Source organism: Anabrus simplex, chromosome 6, assembly GCF_040414725.1.
Source record: "Anabrus simplex isolate iqAnaSimp1 chromosome 6, ASM4041472v1, whole genome shotgun sequence".
NCBI classification, from domain to species: Eukaryota; Metazoa; Arthropoda; class Insecta; order Orthoptera; family Tettigoniidae; genus Anabrus; species Anabrus simplex.
Window position 1 is genome coordinate 175,391,221 of NC_090270.1, and position 22,844 is coordinate 175,414,064.

General features: G+C 41.4%; 1 protein-coding gene across 2 annotated transcripts in view; it reads right to left on the bottom strand.

The window, feature by feature from the left end:
- Positions 1 to 22,844, bottom strand: part of LOC136876266 (venom allergen 3) — a 72,169-nt gene that overhangs the window by 19,984 nt on the left and 29,341 nt on the right. The gene's annotated exons all lie outside the window — the stretch shown is intronic.

Sequence of the window (22,844 nt, forward strand, 5' to 3'; positions counted from 1 at the left end):
GAATAACAAAATTGACAAAAATGACCCCGACGATACGTATCTCTAAAGGACAACACTCGGTAAACGTGTTTATGTGACAGCTTTCAGTGAAAATTAAACTTAACCCTAGAACCTCATTTTGGGGTCGCCTGTGACACTGCCATCCTAAGATCATCTCTGGAAAAGCACCAAATGACATTAGCTTACTGTTATTCACTCTAGCTTCAGATTTTTGGTGCTAGCTGGAGTTTGAACGGTAGACAAAACTTTTTTTCTGTTTATTGTGGATTACTTGTGCGTTTGGGTCATGTATGACCCTTCGCTGTGGTTTGTGTAACAATACTTTTGTTGGCAGATTTTCTTACCTGTCCAAACCAAACCAAACCAAATCAAACCACATGACGCAACAGCCTCGAAGGGCCATAGCCTACCAAGCGAACGCTGATCAGCCGGAAGGCCTGCAGATTACGAGGTGTCTTGTGGTCAGCATGACGGATCCTCTCGGCCGTTATTTTATTGGCTTTCTAGACCGGGGCCGCCATATCACCGTCAGATAGCTTCTCAATTATAATCACGAAGGCTGAGTGGACCTCGAACCAGCCCTCAGATGCAGGTAAAATCCCTGACCTGGCCGGGAATCGAACCCGGGGCCTCTGGGTAAGAGGTAGGTACGCTACCTCCACACCGCGGGGCTGGCCTTTACCCATCACATAAATGTATTTAATTGGATAACTGAAATAGAACGATATTTGAGGCATTGAACTGTATACATTTTGTGTGTCCAATGCGTGGTCTCTCGGCAGACGAAACGTACAGAATGATGAATGATAAACTGTACATTGAGTTGGGTGACTTTGATGAATACAGTCAGTAAGAAATTGATAGTAACGGTGAAGATGTAACAGCTGAAGATGATGATGTCGATGATGAATTTTATGGAATGTCTACAGATGATGAAAAACCAATTCCTTGTAAAATAATCTAGGTCAAAATGGTCACAAGTCAACTACTAATCCTTTACATTCATGATATGAGAACAAGAAGGTACATTTGGTACAGCGCTATCCAAGTGCCAATGAACAAGGGTATACAAATTTGTGATGTTATTCATATGTACAAGAAAGCAATTTTGAAATAATTTCTTCAGCAAATATAGTTATAGACTTGTGCGTAAGAAGATAATTATGTAACCCATTTCAATAACATTACAGTTACTACGAAAATATTGAACAAACTAACATTTAACAAGAAAGTTATACTGTAATGCTATACATAAAATTCCAGCATTAATTTTAAAATTTTAAGTGGGTCATCGGTGACCCCAGAGTGTGTTTCGTGTCATGAAAGTGACAGTGTGTTGTTTTAGGGTTAAACAATAGAAAACCGAGTGAGTGGTTGCGCGATTTGGCTCACATAGCTGTCAGCTTGCACTCGGGAGATAGTGAGTTCGAACCCCACTGTCGGTAGACCTAAATATGGTTTTCTGTGGTTTAGCATTCTCACACCTGGTAAATGCTGGGTCTGTACCTTAATTAAGGCCACGATCGTTTCCTTCCCACTTATATCCCATTGTCGCTCTAAGACATCTCTCTCGGTGCGACGTAAAGCAAATTAAAATAAATAAATAAATAAATAAATAAATAAATAAATAAATAAATAAATAAATAAATAAATAAATAAATAAATAAATAAATAAATAAATAAATAAATAAATAAATAAATAAATAAATACATAAATAAATAAATAAATAAATAAATAAATTTTGAGATTTAAAATAAATTCTATATTCACTTCAATAATGTTAATATAAAAATACCCACGCACGAATGGTTTGAGTTATCGTCGTGTTAGCGAACCCACATGCGTAGTTTAAATATCACATTACGAGAAAGGAGCGAGCCAAGAGGCAGGCGAATGGAAGGGCCATGGAAGAAAAAAAGGCATTAAGGAGGAGAAACTTCTACAAGGATGTGTTATAATGTCTACCACTATAAATTCATAATTGCTTCCGCACAAAGCTGGGATGGATTGTGAGTTGTATACGAGAAGATTCTGATAATTCATGCACGGATCTCAATAATATTATCAAACAAATAGTCTGGCTTTTTGGCTGAATGGTCATTGCATTAGCCTTCGGTTCAAAGGGTCTCGGGTTTGATTCCCGGTAGGGTCGGGAATTTTAATAATGTTTGGTTAATTCCTTGAGCTCAGGGACGGGGTATGTTCATTTACACACAGCATACCACAGTACAAACCGCAAAAGAAACATACAGTAGTGAACACGTCCCTCCAGGTACCGAAGGGCTGGCGTCGTGAAGAGAATCCGGTCGTACAACTGGGCTTACTCCACGTAAGAAGATAATTGTAATGAGATATAAGTGGAAAAGGCCAAGAAAGAAGAAGAGGAATATACGAGGCGACTCGCGAGCACCGTACTTTCTACTTACAAATGTCTCGCATGCACAAATGATGAATGGGATGTCTACTAACTGATTTTCACAGGGGCACTACTGCCAGCAGGCAGGTTACGTCAGAATATGAAGAGATAACAACCGGACGGTCGCTCGCAGCATGTTCCTCAGCGATACCCGTCTAATGCAACCCCTTGGATTATTAAACCTCGTTTCGACCACATAGCACTAGGCTGGTGTATGGTACAGCAGCACTGCATTTGCTGTCTGCATATCGGTAATGGCTAGTGTGTTCAGAAACGACGGATTCTCATACATCATTTTAATCTGGAGAATCTGGTCGGAATGCAGCCGAAGCTCTAAACAGACGTCTGCCGTCTACACCGTATTTCGCCGAACAGTATTAGTTTTTATTTCGTACAAACAACTCTTTTATAGAGTGTTATGTCTACAGGTGTATCAATTGATAAGTTATTAAACTTTTTTTGCGTCTTTGGCGTATTTATAAATGCACCCTGTTATGCAACGTATGCAGTAAAATGACTGATATTTGTTTCACAACATCGAAAATACAGCACTTGTCGCGCTCCTTCGAAAACAAGTGATTAGGCATCCCATGCATCACTATTGCATGCGGGACAATTGTAAGTAGAATGTACGGCGCCCGCGGGTCGCCTGGTATATTTCACAGTATTCGTTGCTGTACATTAAATGATTATACTACTTTTCAACTAGAAACATTCGAACATTTGCCCTACGTTTTGCAAGTATAAATGTTGTTCATGGTAGTGTTTCTATTCAAGAGCATTGAAGTACCACTCTTTGGTATTTGCCAATTTGAGCAATTTTACGTATTTTAATTTATATAAACATACCGGCACGAAAATTATCCTTTTGGGGCGTTCGTGTTCTGTCTTTGTTTTACTGCTTTGGAATTTATTCCTCAATCCCCATCCTCCCCTCTCTTTCTCACTCTGTAAATTAAAATAACGATCTGTGTGTGCTATTTGAACATCTTTTGAGAGGCGGGGGCGTTCGCATTTGTACTAACTGTTGGTCTACAGAATGCAAAACATTGCACCACTAAATTCAATAATATCATTCCTCCGCACAGCAACTCTCATTTATCATCAGTTTTAATTCCATGAATATTAACATACTTCACCTGCAAAACTAACACAACACTTAAATGACAAATTCCTATGTTACTATGAAATTCACTCGGACGTTTTATTCTTAGTATTGAGTTATTCTTATTCCTATCGAGAAAACAGATACCACTATAGCCTGTATATTTTATTGTTTTAATTTGCAATCATGTTTGTATATTATTGTTCTTCTATTGTAATTCTATTTATTTGAAGGGTAGTTTATGCAACCGAAGGCTTATTATTATTATTATTATTATTATTATTATTATTATTATTATTATTATTGTACCGGCTGGTACACCTCTACGCCACACATTTAAATTTTCCGCCAATAAGTACTCCTCTACAGGAGAAACTCTGAACTTTAACAACTGTATCAACTCATAAGTTTTCTCAGAAGTTGTCACTACCGTAATTTTTTTGATTACGAAGTTGTCAGTACTGTGTGGAGTTCAACTTGTTTTGTTTTCTATTGATCAAGAAATGTGGACAGTTTCTGATAGATGTCTCTACAAAAAACTGTGACCATGCACCCTGGTGCGAAGTGGAAGAACTTTATTTGAAGAAATTTTGTATTCATAAGTTTGTTCTTTACTAAAGTTCGTTCTTTCATTTGTGGGTTGGCAATATAAATCTTTTCTTTCCGCCAGTTTTGAACTTAGCCAATCCAGAATTTCTGTAATTAATTTTTGACCAATCGTGTTTTTCTTCTTCGATTTGGATGTGTAACTGTAAGCTACCCAATAAACGACTGTGGGTGTGTCTTAATTATTCTTGAAAGGTCTCGAATCTTCCCCGAGAGTATAAAAACTGCTGATTTTCCTGGCTCTCCGCCACTCGAACAACATCTAGCCTAGTGTATGGAAGTGTAGCAGGGGGCGGGTACCGCTTCTTCCTTCGGGCAGCAGCTCTTCACAAAGGTAATGGCCGTTTAACATCTTTATTTTCTTGCTAGCTCAGCAGTTTAACCCTCGGGGAAGGTCCGGAACCTTCATTATGTAATCTATCTTCAAACATGTAAATTGCCGTCACTTTTGTAAAACTTCATGTATCTTTAAATCGGGGATAGAGAGTGCTTTACCCTCTCGAGCTCCCCTTCATTTTTGACTTGAGGTGACTACGTTTTGGTAACTTTTTCTTCCTTAATGTATTAAATTTTCTTATACGAGTCACCTCCATAGTTCGGGAATAGACCCTGGTTCATCGGCCTAGTGCCTCTTAGATTTTAAAGATTTCATGTAGGAGTGCAAGTACTCGCCTCCATTCTACTTGGTGTTGCGGGCCATTAACTTATCCTATTATTTTTCTACTAAGGCCCATTTGGTTGGGTACAAGATACCCCTGTTTCTTTGTAAGTGTGCCTTGAGGGCAGTTAATAGTAAAGTCCGTTGTGGCCTTTGATAGGCTTGAAAAATTGAGAGCGGGTTAGCTCTTTCTTGTATTTGGATATGTGCCTCTAGGAGGCCTGACAGTGCTAGGTGGGAGCAAGTGCTCCATGTAATGAGGGGATTTCTGCCTTTGGTAATATGTGGTTGTGAGCTGAGTGCTCAGAAATTGTAAAAATTAGGGCTTGTGGTCCAGATTGTTAAAATATCTCTAAATCTTGGCTTTCCTGGTATTGTACCTGATTTGACTTGTTGTAACTTGTTAAAATCTGAAATTTTATGTGAAAATTGTTTTGCTATTTTTGAAAATACAACCTTTAAGGCAATTTTAATCAATATCTCAGCTTTGTAGTTAGACCCATTCCAGCCCGCACCTTCTTTCACCTCTGCATTCCACGGGTAGCCCCGTAACAATTATTATTAAAGTATTTATAGTATTAGTTAGGATGGTATATAGCACGTGTATACTATACCATTCTTTTGGAACAAATTTGAATTAATTGTATACACATTTCGGTTGTTAAATGTTTAATTTAACACATTTAGTTGGGAGTTCGTCCCTTCTCCTCCAGGTTTACGTAACAAAAAACCCTTACATTTTATGATACTTTGATCGCACCAAACTATGTTGTTTGTTAATATAGATTAAGTGTTTTATGGCATTCCTTTTGATCTTCTAAATTATTATTTAATTTATACAGAACAAGCTTATAGCTTTATTTGACTGTTTATATCGCAATCATAACTTAGGGACTTCCAGTTTTACGTGGAAATAGAACCGTAGTTATGTGACGATTTATTTCAAATATCCTTATAAATTGTCCGGGATTCGAACCACGGCCACCTTGATGAGAAACCGGTGACCACGTCAATCAACCAACACGTTAACTTTCCAAAATATGTCTATTTAATTTACTTCCTATGTCTGGTTTCTTGGCTGAATAAACTGCGTATTGGCCTTCGATTCTGGTGGACTTGGAATTTTAGACATGTCTAGTTAATTTAGTTAATTCATATGGTTCGGGGAATACACACCTCTTCACACAACATAGTACGCTGTCAACTACTATATTTTTTGGATATTCCCCTCCACATAGGGCTGGCGTCAGGATTAATATCCGGCTATAAAACTAGGCCGAGTCCATTTGTGCAACACAAATCACACCCGCAACCCTGCTAAGGTGTATCCAAAACTGTAGAAAAATGAAAGTAAGTTTCCTTCTCTTTCTGTAAATTTGTTTTCTTTTTTTTTTGTTTGGTTTTTTGCTGTGTTTGTGACATTTTCTGCTACAATACAATATGTAAATATAACTAATTTTTGTTCTAGACGTATAATGATGAGATGATACCTTTCTTTACCCCTCTGTGTAGGTGGGGGTAATAGAATAATATCGACGGCATTCCCTGCCTGTCGTAAGAGACCACTATGGAACAGAATTCGCGGGCTTTCAAATTGGGATCATCGAATGAGTTGGCTGCGTAGTATATGACGTTTATCTATGCTTGCATTGCGCAGATGATGGGTTCGAAACCCACCGTCACTTCCTTCCAAATCATTGCTGTCTCCTTTCCCATCATCGCGCGAAAAATGATGTAAATTAGTATGACGTAAAACCGCTAGCAAAAAATAAAATAAAACAAAATAAAAAAATAAAAAAATAAAAAATGAGAGCGTCAGTTGGCGACTACGGGGTCCTTGGTAAGTTCAGCGTTGCTTCCAGATAGCTGTGCCAGGCCCCTCGCTATCGTTCTTACCTGATCTCCCTTGGCCTACTCTTGTTCTTTTCCGACCCTGACGGTATTAGGTTTCCGTGGCCTAGGGAGCTTTTTATTTTCACGTATTTACTTCCCCTTCTTTTGCTGATACCCCATTAATTCTGAGTAGTTGACCTTTCCTTCTGGACCGATTGAGCTGAAATTTGGTATGGCTTGAAATCCCGAGTTACGCACGGGATACTTTTGAGTTTGATATATTGTACCGTTTCGAACTAATGGGAATTTTACAGAAGTATGTCCCAAATTTGAGCAATTTTTGGCCTACATCAAATAAAATAACGAGTAAACGATTGGCCCTATCGAAAAATGAAGTATACCTTAGACCTTGAATTAAACTTTCTACAAGAAATGTGAGGAGGATAGCTTACTCAGGAGAATAATGGACTCTGTTGTAGAGGGAAGGAGGAGCACAGTGAGACCAAAACGACGATGGTTAGACTGAGATTATAACGATTTAAAGCTAAGAGCGAGGCCGCATAACTAGTTACAAATAGAGGATTGTGACGGCGTTTAATGGTTAGTTACACACGCTTACAGACTGAGCAATGACAGGAATAACAGTCTATAATGAAGACGAATGTATGTATGTACACAAGAAACGTCATGTAATGTTCTTCGTAACTCTAAAGGTTTTTGAGAAAATTCATCTTTCTTGTAATTTTGGCTGTGGTCAGCTTCACTAATGAATAGGCTACTCATTTCACGCGTAAGTAGCACGTAAAGCCATGTTCGTCATCATTCACGTAAAGTCGTTGTTCATTTGTTGACAGGTGTGCGAAAAGCGTTTGGAGGACACACTTCTATTGTTGAGAGTGCTAAGCATGCTTACCCATGTTCGAGAAGTGCTGTGGTTTATTTATTCAGCATTGTTATCGTATTGCATTTATATTCCGTTATTCTATTTTATTGTGTAAGGTTGGTTTTCGTATTTAGTGCGTGTAGGTTTCACATTTCATTTTGCGGAGTCTTATAATTCACATCTCTTTATTATTATATTCTTTATTATATTATATTCCTTTTTTATTTGAAGTAAATTTAAAAAATACAATTTGCTTTACGTCGCATGGACACAGATAGGTCTTATGCCGACGATGGGTTAGGAAAGGGGTAGGAGTGGGAAGGAAGCGGCCGTGGCCTGAATTAAGGTACAGCCCAAGCATTTGCCTCGTGTGCCCTGAAGATGGTTTTCCGTCGTTTCCCATTTTCACACCAGGCGAAGCCTGTATCTTAATTAAGACCACAGCCACTTCCTTCCCATTCCTAGGCATTTCCTATTCCATCTTCGCCATAAGACCTACCTGTGTCGATGTGACGTAAAACAAAAAGCAAAAAACACAAAAACATATAAGATTGTATACACCCTTAAAGCAGGGCGGCGGCGTGCGACATAAGTTTGGCTGAGGCAGCTGGCGTAGTGCAGAGTACTAACAGCGTGCGTTCGGTCTGAGTTTATATGAGATATCATGTACTTGTGGGCCACCGTAATTTAACTGATTTAAACCTTGATCATAAGTCCGCCGGGCTGAGTGGCTCAGACGTTTAAGGCGCTGGCCTTCTAACCCCAACTTGGCAGGTTCGATCCTGGCTCAGTCCGGTGGTATTTGAAGGTGCTCAAATACGACAGCCCCGTGTCGGTAGATTTACTGGCACGTAAAAGAACTCCTGCGGGAATAAATTCCGGCACCTCGGCGTCTCCGAAGACCTTAAAAAGTAGTTAGTGGGATGTAAAACAAATAACATTATTATTATTGATCAAAAGTCCGTACGAAGATCAGGTACTTTGGCTAGTAAGGAATAAAATAATGGAATTAGTTTTACATCCTACTTATTTACTTTTCTCGCTTCCGGCAAGTTCATCGACACGAGGCTGATATATTTGAGCACCTTGGAGGACAAGCAGACTGAGCCGGGATCGAATTTGAGCTCGGAAAGCCAGCGGTGTACCGTCTGAGCTACTCATCCCGGCTCACTAACAAGACAGAACGGTGAAAACAGTAGCTTTGTTGCTAGACTGTTACTTGTTCCACCTGTGCCTGTGGTTACGTAAGAGAAGAATCCAGTAGCGCTCAACAGCCTTGAACCTCGCTACCTCGGCGGAAGAAGTCGTGACAGAACTCTCCACGGCATGAAATTAGCCGGCTATGCTAATTGATTAGAGACAACGCTCGGATAATTGGTGTTTTGAGGCCATCTGTTGAGGAACTGCAAGCAAGCGGGCAAGTGGGTGGGTGGAATCACGACAAGGTGTGATAGGCACTTCATATTACGGATGACCTTCACTGTCAGCATAGAGGAGAATTCACACCATCATCGCGAACACTTCCCTGTTTCCTGCTTGTTATCGCTTTTAATAATATAACTTTTCTACTGCTACTGTGCGTACAACTTTTGTGCGGTAGTAAGAAGGTTGCATTCTTTTCAGTATGAGTAGTTAAGGAATGGAGATTAGAATACTTTATTAGATGGGAGGGCTCATATTTTAATAATGGATCGTCTACTTCTGAACTATCCCGATCGTGATGGATGCCTCTAGCTACCTTCATTGATAGTATATCTGGCTTATGATCCGAAATTCATGGGTTCGATCCTGCGTGAGGTCATGTGTTTTTGAATGGCGGGCAAAAATCTTGGCACTCTACAGTATGGTTGTTGGCATGTTAGAGAACCTTCAGTGTCACTCGATAAAATTAAAATAACCGAGCTACATCCAGTAGAGTTCCACTTTCGTTACTAGACAGCAGCATAATGGAAATGTTGAAATTGGTTAGCAGGTCACCTAGATGGCACCACTTACGAGGGTCTGTAAGTCGGCAACTGAGGCCATATTATTATTATTATTATTATTATTATTATTATTATTATTATTATTATTATTATATTTTTGCTATTTGCTTTACGTCGCTTCGACACAGATAGGTCTTATGGCGACGATGGGAGAGGAAGGGCCTAGGAGTGGGAAGAAAGCGGCCGTGGCCTTAATTAAGGCACAGCCCCAGCATTTGCCTGGTGTGAAAATGGGAAACCACGGAAAACCATCTTCAGGGCTGCCGACAGTGGGGGCTCGAACCCACTGTCTCCCGAATACTGGATACTGGCCGCACTTAAGCGACTGCAGCTATCGAGCTCGGTATTATTATTATTATTATTATTATTATTATTATTATTATTAATGGTCACGTCCCTGTGGTTCTGACTTCGTAGCTATGATCACGATATTAATGGCCATGTAAAAGTACAGGGTGACCCAAAAGTCAGTTAACATTTGACGAGGCAATACTTCACGGAATATTGGAGGTAGAGAGGTAATAATTGACACACATGATTGGCATGACTTGTGGTTTTATTTTCACCAAAATAAAGTGAATAAAGCTGCACTAACAGTACCTTTTCTAGTAACGTCAACATGCCGCGATTGCAGATACATCTGACGCCTTCTCTCACGACGGCTCCTTTTATACCATACACGGGTCTCATGCAGCGTCACTGACGTGTTGCTGTCCAGTGCCATTTGTTGGCCTGTTTGTGTCAATAAAACTCCATGCCATGTCAAGCATTTGTCGCCATTTGTACCTGACATGTTGCTGTCCAGCGCCATATGTTAGTCATTTTGTGTACTTCATTTTGCTGTCAATAAAATCCCTTGTCATGGTAATCATGTGTGTCAATCTCCAATATTCCGTGGAGTATTGCCCCGTGAAATGTTAACGGACTTTTGGGTCACTCTGTACAAGCTTGCTTTGAAATAAAAGGAAATAATATTTCGATCATAATGTGTATGGTTTGGTTGAAATTCTCGTGTTAGATAAGGTAGGTACCTTGTTAAGGAAGCCTCTTTAGCATTATATTAAATTTTTAAGTCTTGACTACTTTATCAGGTGGCACTCCAATATCTACAGATCATCAGGTTGGATGTCCGGCTCCATGGCTAAATGGTTAGCGTGCTGGCCTTTGGTTACAGGGGTCCCGGGTTCGATTCCCGGCAGGGTCAGGAATTTTAACCATCATTGGTTAATTTCGCTGGTATGGGGGCTGGATGTATGTGTCGTCTTCATCATCATTTCATCCTCATCATGACGCGCAGGTCGCCTACGGGTGTCAAATCAAAAGACCTGCATCTGTCGAGCCGAACATGTTCTCGGACATTCCCGGCACTAAAAGCCATACGCCATTTCCATTCCATTCATCAGGTTGGGCAGCAGTCGCCTTGGTAAGTCAAAGCAAATTTGGAACGAAACACTGCTACCGTTCATTCTGTAACATTCGAGAAATGCACTGAAATGACATTATAAATAATTCGTTCACGGATTTTAATCCTGACCAGGGGCTAGGAAGTGGTTCACTCACAGTCTAGTGAGTTCAAATGAAAGTTCATGTGAAAGGCGGGGATCCCGGTCAAGAAAGCCAAGTAATACGGTTGAGTGCTAGCCCAGTGGTACTTCGATTCAATTCATTTCCAAGCCTTCTTTGGTATTTTAATTCTGGACTGAGCTCTGGAAGGTTGTTCATTCAATGTTATGGTTACATGTCGAGTATATTATTGCACTCGGCCCTGCTCTGTGATCCGGCTGTGTCGACAGATACAGTAGCGCGCTAAATCTATGACTGCTCATTTAGTAAGTCGGTCAGTCCTTGGTACAGAGTGAATTTTTAGTACCTTCCGCTCTAACGCCGCTAGCTCCTAGACAGTCGACACTCATTCCATTCTGAATTCGCTCGATTGTTTTCGTCTTTGTAGCACTCACAAATCCTTTTCTAAAATCCATCTTGTCCTGTCGATAATGCGACACTCGTGTGATAACTACTCGGTCCACTGACGTATCCGCTCTTCACCCCGCTGTCATCTACCCACTGCGATGAACTAACACTACCACCCCATCGCCCAATTCAATCACATTTAAGTTATACTAACTGTGGAACTTTCTGAATATGAGGTAAGCAATTCGGCTGAGGATGTCGCCACGCTGACTACGTGACACTCAAATATTTTCACGATACCTTACTGGACGGGAGTCGCCTTGGCTTGTCAAGGCGCCTACTGGGTTGTATGTGCCACGAGCGATTTTTGAGAATTCAGTTGAGGATACTGTTACACTGCAATACCTTGATCGACAACAGTCGTCTTGGCAAGCCAAGGGCAAAAAAGAGCTCTATGTACGACGGGTTTCTTTTGGAAATTCGGTTGAGGATATTTCAACTCTCCAGTACCTGTGTACCTCTTTGCTCGACAACTGTTGTCTTGGCAAGTCAAGGGCCATAGGTGCCACAGTTTTTTAAAAATTCGGTTGAAAATATTGTAACACCCCAATACCTGTGCACCTCTTTGCTCGGCGGCTGTCGTCTTGGCAAATCAAAGCCGAAAATGAGCTGTATGTACCACGGGTTTCTTTTGAAAATGATGAGGTTATTGTAACACTCCAATACATGTGCACTTCTTGGTTCGGCAGGAGTTATCTTGGCAAGTCAAGGCCCAAAATGAGCCGTATGTGCCATGGACTTCTTTTGAAAATTCGGTTGAGGATATTGAAACACTCCAATACCTGTGCACCCGTTGGCTCGACAACAGTCCTCTTGGTACGTCAAGGCCCAAAATGAGCAGTATGTGCCACGAGTTTCCTTTGAAAATTCAGTTAAGGATACTGCAATACTCCAATACCTAAGCACATCTTGGATTGGCAGCAGCCTTCTTGGCAAATCAAGGCTCAAAATGAAATATATGTGCCATATGACGTTTGAAAACCGTATCACCTGTATACCTCTGCAGCAGCAGTTGTCTTGGCAGGCCAAGACCCTTCATGGGTTGTATTTTTAGACTACCTCTACTCACAATAGATCATACAAGACGGGTACCGCAATTGTGCTCTGGACATGGGGTCTTTAACTTGCGAGTAAACCGTCTGACAATGGACTTGCGCATTAAAGCATTTATTGATGGCAACGATCTGTGCCGGTGTTCGATCATGTACCGTTCAGGGACCAGAATAGTAGCTTCCAACCGCCTTGGTTCGGGTTATATTCTCAGCTCTGCTACGAATTAATATATGGTTTTAAGGATTGGAGTACACTCCTTTCTTGAGAGGAGATATGGGTCAAAACACTACTGCCATTCGTTCTAGAAGAGGTTTTCAGTAATTTTACTCTTCAACTCATGCCGAACCAATTATATTGGGTATGGTTACTTTCTTATTCATCCTATCCTCAGTTAATTACACACAGTAACAACACATAACCAGGCAAACCTTGCCTGCACTATATTCACGGAGCTAATACGAACTTGCCCTAAGTCACACACATGAAGCAAAAAGAAGGCATCTTTAAGAGAAGATTGACATGTTGGGTAGTAGGCCTAATGTACACAGCGTGCCAAGGATAATACATTTATGTCTACGTGTGTTAACGTTAAATCCCTAGTGTGGCTTATCTATAACAAGTTTTAAAAATATGTTTGCCCCTGGAGGGAATTCCGTGAACTAATGCACGTTTCTCATGTGCTCCTTGATGTTAATAGAATATATTTGATAGTGGTCGCTCAGTGGTTGGCTGTTCTGTGGATGTGCAGTGGTATCTACTGATGGGCGAGAAAAAGGTTACATCATGCTATACTGAGCTGAAGTTTGGAGTTCGTTTTGCCTGAATAACATTCATTTTTGTTGACTCACGACTCAACTGAACACTGGCCCAAGTCGAAACAGGTACATGTTTCCTTGGTGCATTGAGTTCACATTGTTTTCCTCAACAAAATGTGAAGTGTTTTTTTGTTTCAAGAAAGACAAGAATTCCTACACAGATTCGCCGTAACCTGGAGTGAACATATAGTATTTATGGTTGTGATGATACAATGTTTCTAAAGTGATAAACATTGAAATCTATGAAGTAGGCTGAATCATGGGTTATGGCAGTGGGTGATTACCAACCATGCGTGCAAATCTTTTGTGGCAAATACGTGGAAAGGAATTTCATACTGCCTATGTGGAATTCTTAAAATAAACGTCACTTGCCACAAACCTTCGAGACAATCCGAAATCATGCATGTCAATATAAAAGAATCATGCCTTTAAGGGTTAGTAGCATGTAATATAAATTCAGAGCTAGCTTGTCTGCCCAGATGATAGCTTATTTTGCATAGCTAACTACATTTTGACCTGGATATTGGAGCCGATCTTAGTGGCGCAGCTGTTTAGCCTCTTCCTTACAGTTGTCAATGTAGTTAAGGTATTTTACCTCGCCATATAAAAAAGTACATTTTCTTACAATTTGCTTTACGTCACACCGACACAGATAGGTCTTATGGCGATGATTTGATAGGAAAGACCTAGGAGTGGGAAAGAAGTGGCCGTGGCCTTAAATAAGGCACAGCCGCAGCTTTTGCCTGGTGTGAAAATGGAAAACCAGCTTCAGGGCTGCCGATAGCCTACTATCGAACGCACTATCTTTCAGATGCAAGCTCACAGCTGCTCACCCCTAACCACACGGCCAACTCGTCCGGTAAAATAGCATTTTAAAAACATTTCCTTCTTTAATGACTCACATTCCAGGACATATTTAACATCAAGTACATTCTTGAGAGATTCCAAGCCAAAATCAAATCCATAGTGGCCACGGGGGCCCTTAAAAAGTGGGATATAGAAATCAGAGCAACGTCTTCGTGAAACGTCAATTTTCCTGCAGATATTATGTTTTCACACTGCATAAATTATACGTGTAATAATGTTCATAATTATATCTTTAAAGTTATATTTCCTTGGGCTGATGACCTAGATGTTAGGCCCCTTTAAAAACAAGCCTCATCATCATCATCATGAACTTTTATTAGAAAAATGGAATATATCTGTGTCGAAATTTTTATTTGTTTAAGTCGCACCGACACGTACATATCTTATGACGACGATGGGATACGAAAAGGCTAGAGTTGAAAAGGTCACCTCAGCCCTGAAAGTGGTTTTCCATGGTTTCCCATTTTCACACCAGGCAAATGCTGGGGCTGTACCTTATTTAAGGCCACGGCCGCTTCCTTCCCACTCCTAGCCCTTTCCTGTCCCATCGTCGCCATATGACCTATCTGTGTTGGTGCGACGTAAAGCAACTAGTAAAAAAAAAAAAATAAAGTCACCTAAGGTACAACCCCAGAATTGGCCTGCTGTGAAATGAGAAACCACAGAAAACCATGTTGAGAATTGCTGATAACGAGGTATTAACACACTGTTTCCCGAATGCAAGCTAACCCAAATCGCGTAGCCAACTCGCTCGGGTGTGCTGAGTCTTCCCAAATACTGGATTTTTATCACCTTTCTCACGGCGGTAAATAGCGTCTGTTTATTGGAAAGTATGAGGTTCGAATGCCAATTTTGATCAACTTCTTCAGTTGTAGGCATTTTCAAGATAATAATAATAGTCCGCCTCGGAGATGTAGTGGTGGTTAGCATGATTAGCTACCCCCCCCCCGGAGGCCCGAGTTCGATTCCCGACTCTGCCACGAAATTTGAAAAGTGGTACGAGGGCTCGAACGGGGTACACTCAGCCTTGGGAGGTCAACTGAGTAGAAGGGAGTTAGATTCCCTCCTCAGCCATCCTGGAAGTGGTTCTCCGTGGTTTCCCACTTCTCCTCCAGGCAAATGCCGGGATGGTACCTAACCTAAGGCCACGGCCGCTTTCTTGCCTATCCCTTCCAATCTTCTCATCCCGCCACAAGGCCCCTGTTCAGCATAGCAGGTGAGGTCACATGGGAGAGGTACTGGTCCTCCTCCCCAGTTTTATACCCGACCCAAAGTCTGAATATCCAGGACACTTCCCTTGAGGCGGTAGAGGCCCTCTCTGAGTCCGGGGGAAAATCTAACCGTGGTGGGTAAACAGATTAAGAAATAATAATAATAATAATAATAATAATAATAATAATAATAATAGTTTTATATTTCGTTAACTCCTTTTATGACTTTCAGAGACACCAAGGTATAGAAATATTTTCTCGCAGGAGTTCTTTTACGTGCCAGTATATCTACCGACACGAGCCTGGCGTATTTAATCAGTTAATTACCTTCACACAATACCTGTCTGAGCCGCGATTGAAGTCGCCTACTTCGTGTCAGAAGGCTATAACTTCAACCGTCTGAGCCATTCAGCCGCGCTACAAGAATGAAGTGTTGTAATGCAATGTAACGCTATATGTCTACAATTATACAGTGATATCGTATCTTTTGCCTTTGCTGGCAGGACCTATGTCTTCTGGTATGGCTAGAGTAATTTTGTTACTTTCATAGATCTGTCTCTGTCTTATCCTTGGCTTTGACAATATGAAAGTGACTGAGGTATGAGTGATGCTAGTAATTCAAATTCCTTCTACAGCCAGTCCCTGCTATGAATGGTGTGAAAATGTTGCTCATAGGGTCGGTTGGTGCATGCATTTCAGTGGGCTTGGCAGACTGATATGTAATAGCAACTTCTGGCTCGGTGAGGAAAGCAACGGGAAACAATCAATCAATCAATCAATCAATCAATCAATCAATCAATCAATCAATCAATCAATCAATCAATCAATCAATCAATCAATCAATCAATCAATCAATACTGATCTGCATTTAGGGCAGTCGCCCAGGTGGCAGATTCCCTATCTGTTGCTTTCCTAGCCTTTTCCTAAATGATTTCAAAGAAATTGGAAATTTATTGAACATCTCCCTTGGTAAGTTATTCCAATCCCTAACTCCCCTTCCTATAAATGAATATTTGCCCCAGTTTGTCCTCTTGAATTCCAACTTTATCTTCATATTGTGATCTTTCCTACTTTTATAAACGCCATTCAAACTTATTCGTCTACTAATGTCATACCACGCCATCTCTCCGCTGACAGCTCGGAACATACCACTTAGTCGAGCAGCTCTTCTTCTTTCTCTCAGTTCTTCCCAACCCATACATTGCAACATTTTTGTAACGCTACTCTTTTGTCGGAAATCACCCAGAACAAATCGAGCTGCTTTTCTTTGGATTTTTTCCAGTTCTTGAATCAGGTAATCCTGATGAGGGTCCCATACTCTGGAACCATACTCTAGTTGGGATCTTACCAGAGACTTATATGCACTCTCCTTTACATCCTTACTACAACCCCTAAACACCCTTATAACCATGTGAAGAGATCTGTACCCTTTATTTACAATCCCATTTATGTGATTACCCCAATGAAGATCTTTCCTTATATTAACACCTAGATACTTACATCACTCCTCATTTCCCTAGTACGCCTCTTTAGTGATGCCTAGGCCATCTATGGCAGCTGATGTCGGAGCTGTTGAGGAACCAACCAGCCTTAGGGCTGAAGACTAAACATACATACATCGTATCTTATTGAGTTGAATTTAAGTAATCCAAGCACTGTGGGTACCTGATAGTGTGCGAGCTCAAGATGCAAGTAGCGTCGCCGAAACATTCCACCTTGCAGAACGAGCTGCATGTATCATTCATGCAGTTATCAGTCAAGCGTGATGGTGTGGTACATTTCAAGTACTTGCGACCAGGGTCACGTGAGCTGTATCAAGTACTCAGCTGTTCGGTAAAATGCAGTCGGAATATTCAAGTGGTTCTTCTTACGAGGTCTTTGCTCAAGCATTTTCCGTCTACACTTCTTAGTCGCGAGTTTGCTCAACATCCTGACTGGGTACATTTCATATCGACTTAGCAACAACAACAACAACAACAACAACAACAACAATAATTTTAATTATCAGGAACTTACTTCAATAAAGTAATTTTCCTACAAACCATAGGTCAATGTTCTTTATTTCTCCGAGATTCTCTATCTTCTGCATCCTTCCCAATTAAGCCTCTTTCGTACACCTTCTTCAGATGTTCCCTAGATCTTCCTCTTTCTCTGTAGCCTTCAGCTTTACAATGTAGCATCATCTTAAGAATTCTATCACCGAGCAAGTTGGCCGTGCGGTCAGGGGCGTGTAGCTGTGAGGATGCATCCGGGAGATAGTGGGTTTGAGTCCCACTGGCGGCAGCCCTGAAGATGGTTTTCCGTTGTTTCCCATTTTTGCACCAGGCAAATGCTGGGGCTGTACCTTAATTAAGGCCACGGCCGCTTCCTTCCCACTCCTAGCCCTTTCCTGTCCCATCGTCGCCATAAGACCTATCTGTCTCGGTGCGACGTAAAACCAATAGCAAAAAGAAAACAAAAAAAATAATTCTATCATCTCTCGTCCTTTTCACGTGTCTGAACAATTTTAATCTTTTTTCTTCAGTTATGTCCACCACAGTATTCTCTACCTCAATAATTTGTCTAATAATATAACTGGAAGGATTTGCTGAATGCGGGGAAATATGCCACAAGAACCATCCGTGATCCGTGGAGTAAAATGTACTTTCGACAGAAATCAGCTGTTAGGAATCAAGCAAGATGTTAAGAATTACAACACGCGGAATTTCTACAGAACTTCCAAATGCGTCCTCTGGAAATACACTTTTCCAAGCCTGCTCTTCAAAGACAGAGATGGTAAAGTTGCCTACAATGAGAGGGATAATTGTCAGATTCTGGAAAAATACTTTGAGTCTCTACTTAATTGTAAAGCTCCAGAATCGTCATTCACCTTTAAAGAAAACACATACGCCAACCTAAATACTGTACATACCCACCAACAAAAGCAGAAATTAGACAGAACATACAGTCATTTAAAAATAATAAAGCACCATATGATGATTCGATTGTTGCTGAATTCTGGAAATATGCAGGCGATAAGGCAATAGAGAAGAGCACTGATAAAATATCCGACGATTGGAAAACCAAGAAATTTTAACCAACTCATTCCCTCTTCATGAGAAATGCGACAAAACAGATGACAATAATTTCCGTGGCATCATTTAACTCCTTTCAATATCTTACAAAATCCTGTCAGAAGCTCTACAGATCGGAGCAGAGGAACTACAGGATCAGCAACTAGGAAAATGAGGATGGTTTAGGGAAGGGCGTTTATATGCCGAGCAGATCAACGAATCTTAAATCTATCATTTCATATTATTAAACTCAGAAATAAGAAATTCGTTGTGACCTTTATGGACTTAAAGAAACGTTACGATTAAATTAATTGAACCACCATTATCCAAATCGTTAAGGAAATGGGACTAGACAACTAAACGAGAGCAATTATCCACGAGACCCTGAGCAGTACTTCAGCGGAAGTAAAATTTAGTCGGGAGATCTTAGATTCTTTCGAAGTCAAGACGGGAGTTACGCAGGATGATGGCCTCTCGCCTTTGCTCTTCAACTGTGTGTTCGAGAAAGTCATCTGAGAGTGGCGCGAGTGAGTAATGAAGAGATTGAGAATGGGGTAAAAATGGGGTGTAAGAGTCTGAACCTGACAGTCGTCTGTCTAGCTGTCGCAGATGACCTTGCAATATTTTCTGGTTCTCTAGACATCCTAATGAGGATTCAGCTGTAAAGGTACTAAACACTGTGAAGGAGAAACTGAACATTGAACTGGCAATGGCCAGCATTGACAGGTGCCACAGGCTTGGAGGTCGTAAGAGGACAGTGGCAGAAGAGACCCTTAATAGTAAAATTCGTCAGGTACCATGCGCGAGAAGCAGTGTGGCGTGCTAAACGGGCTTTAAAGAGTACTCAGTTGTTAATAACAGAGTCTCTTACTCAGACGAGGAAGGAGACGCTTCACAAAGCCACGGAATGTGTGGGCAGGCGAGCTTGGTCACAAGATGGATGTATCATTGTAATGGACAGTAGCGGCAACAAATATTTTGTAAATACACCTACTGAATTCGATTCTGTTCTACAAAGGCTTGGTGCAGAGATGAACTGATTAGTCCACAATGGCTGTATTGTACCGTAACCTTAGGATAGGTTTATATTATAGTGCTTGTGCCTTAGTTCAGTTAATTTTTATGTGTGTGTGTCTGAGTGCAAGTATAACCTGCGATATAACAGTGACAATTAAAAAAATAAAAATAAAGCAGACCAGTGAGCTCACGTCGCAAGCAGCAAGGTGGGTCTCCCGATCTCCTCTGAGAAAACGGAGCTGATAACAAATATCAAGCCGGTACCCAAAGAATTGCACTTTGAACAGGAACAAATTAAACCGGCAGAGAAGTTTAAATACTCAGTTGAGTGAATACAACCCAACATGTCTGAGAAACAGGCTTTCGCATCGAGGATCTACAGTATGGACAACGAATGAGTTGGCTGTATCGTTAGTGTCGCGACGTTTTAACTTGCATTCGGGAGATGGTGAGTTCGAATCCTACCGTCCGCAACTCTGAAGGTGGTTTTCCGTTGTTTCCCCTTTTCACACCAGGCAAATTCAGGGGATGTACCTTTATTAACGCCAAGGCCGCTACCTTTGGTAGTGTGGTATGTTTTCTGAATATCATGAGGAGAGTGTTGGGATGGTCATATACACCCTGTCCCCGAGCCAGAAGAATTAATCAGAAGCGAGTAAAATCCCCAACCCGACCGGGAATCGAACGCGGGACCCTTCAGCCAACGAGTCGGAATATAGGAACATAGTTCTCTTGCGTGGAAACTTCGAGGATGCCTATTGTAGCTTTCCAGGGAAAGCCTAAGCTGAAAACAGCCAAGACGTGGACTGAAGAAAGAAAAGTTGCCCACCGAAAACACATGCGAAAATACTGGGGAAACTTTAAAAGATCAAGAAAGGAAGCAGTTGAAGTAATGTGGTACATAGATGGCTGAAAAGAATTATCATTATTATTAATAATAATAATGAAATGAAATGAAAAGAAATGGCGTATGGCTTTTAGTGCCGGGAGTGTCCGAGGACAAGTTCGGCTTGCCAGATGCGGGTCATTTGATTTGACTCCCGTAGGCGACCTGCGCGTTGTGATGAGGATGAAATGATGATGAAGACGACACGTACACTCAGCCCCTGTGCCAGCGAAATTAACCAATTATGGTTAAAATTCCCGACCCTGCCGGGAATCGAACCCGGGACCCCTGTGACCAAAGGCTAGCATGCTAACCATTTAGCCCTGGAGCTGGACATTATTATTATTAATAATGTCTTCGTGGTCTCGGAGTGCATATTGAGATTCGGGGTTAATAGGTTTCTGATTCGAATACTGACTGTCCACAAAATTTTTAGTGGGATGCGAGGACTCTAACGGTGTAGATTGAGCCTCGTGAGGGCAATTGAGTGAATGAGTGAGTAAATACCAATCCTTCGCCAACGTCGTTTCCCACTTGAACTCCAGGGAAATGGTGGAATTACCTAACTTAAGTTCTCGGTTCCGTCCTTCGAAAACTTAGCCTAGGACGACTTGTTTCTGAAATGCCTCCGTTTGATCAGGGGATACAACCGGCTAAGGCAGAGGTAGTCTCTACTTTCCGCTTCTATGTCGGGTTGAGTGGCTCAGACGGTAGAAGCGCTAGCCTTTTGATCCCTAGTTTGTGGGTTCGACCCCAACTTAGTGAGGTGATATTTTGAAGGTGGTAAAATACGTCACCATGAGGTTGACTTAATTACTGGCACGTGAAAGAACTCAACCGGGGCAAAAATACGGCACCTAGGCTTCTCCGAAAACCGTAGAAGTAGTTAGTATCTGTTAAGTCTTCAGTCCGGAGGCTGGTTGGATCCTCAAAAGACACCAGCAAAGTTTGTGCGATTACAGCGAAATTCCAAATCCAATGGTGTTACCATAATGACGCATACTGAGCATGGCGAGAGTGAGGCAATTTGCCATACCTTTTCTCATAATACAGTATAATACTAGAAGACCCATGTTGTTCCCCAACATTCGTTATAAATAAATCAGACAACATGTCTTGATATGACATTGCTCCATGCGCTGCCCGAGTAATTTTTTAAATATTTACTTTTAGGATTTGTATTCTTATTCTTATTCTTAATCTGCTTACCCTCCAGGGTTGGTTTTTCTCTCGGACTCAGTGAGAGATCCCACCTCTACCGCCTCAAGGGCAGTGTCCTGGAGCGTGAGACATTGGGTCGGGGGATACAACTGGGGAGAATGACCAGGACCTCGCCTAGGCGGCCTCACCTGCTATGCTGAACAGGGGCCCTGGAGGGGGATGGGAAGATTGGAAAGGATAGGCAAGGAAGAGGGAAGGAAGCGGCCGTGGCCTTAAGTTAGGTACCATCCCGGTATTTGCCTGGAGGAGAAGTGGGAAACCACGGAAAACCACTTCCAGGATGGCTGAGGTGGGAATCGAACCCACCTCTACTCATTTGACCTCCCAAGGTTGAGTGGATCCCGTTCCAGCCCTCGTACCACTTTTTAAATTTCGTGGCAGAGCCGAGAATCGAACCCGGACTTCTAGGGGTGGCAGTTAATCACACTAACCACTAAACCACAGAGGCGGACTACGATTTGTAATACCTGTTAATTACGTGCGAAGTGAACTTTTTTAGAAATTTTATGGTGGCGTTGATTGACATTTTACGAAAATTTTGCTGTTTTAGAGTAATTGTTGTTCGTTTAATTTAAAGTTTTAGTTTCAGATTATTTTGTTTCGCGTGGAACTTTGTCCATGTGGCAACCCAGGTTGTATGGGAAGTAGCCGATCCTTTCAAATGTATATATGTGATAACTGTATGTATTTACGCGTTGCGCTGTAGATATCGTGTACACAGTTCCAACTGTCATTGGGACTCTCACCAGTCAGCCTAGTGAACCTGTAAACTGTGGATTCAACACTGATCTCGATCATTTTGAACATTTACGTTTTGACGCCTTCTGAACCCAATGCAGATCGAGGCTGAACTTGCACTTAAACGGCAAGTAGACCGTCATAATTCATCTCAGCGACTCTGAAAGTCCACATAGTAAGTCATATGTCTACCAAGTTTGGTTGACAATTATAGTATGTTGGAACATACACACATCCATCCAAAATCTCAGTAATTCTGGGCATTTTCTTTTTGACTCCTTCTCATTCCCAATGCTGATGGAAACTTAAACAGGATTCACAGCGTCACAACTTATCTCAATGACCCTCAAAAGTATGGATTCCACATTAGTATTAGTCGTTTTCGATTGTTTTTACAATATGTCACTCCGTTCCAGCCAACTACCGTATCTGTGCTAGGGGTGTCTTAACTCCACAGTATTTCTCTCCAGACAGTGTTAAGTCAAATATTCATCAAGTTTGGATGAAACTGCAGGTTTGCCTGTG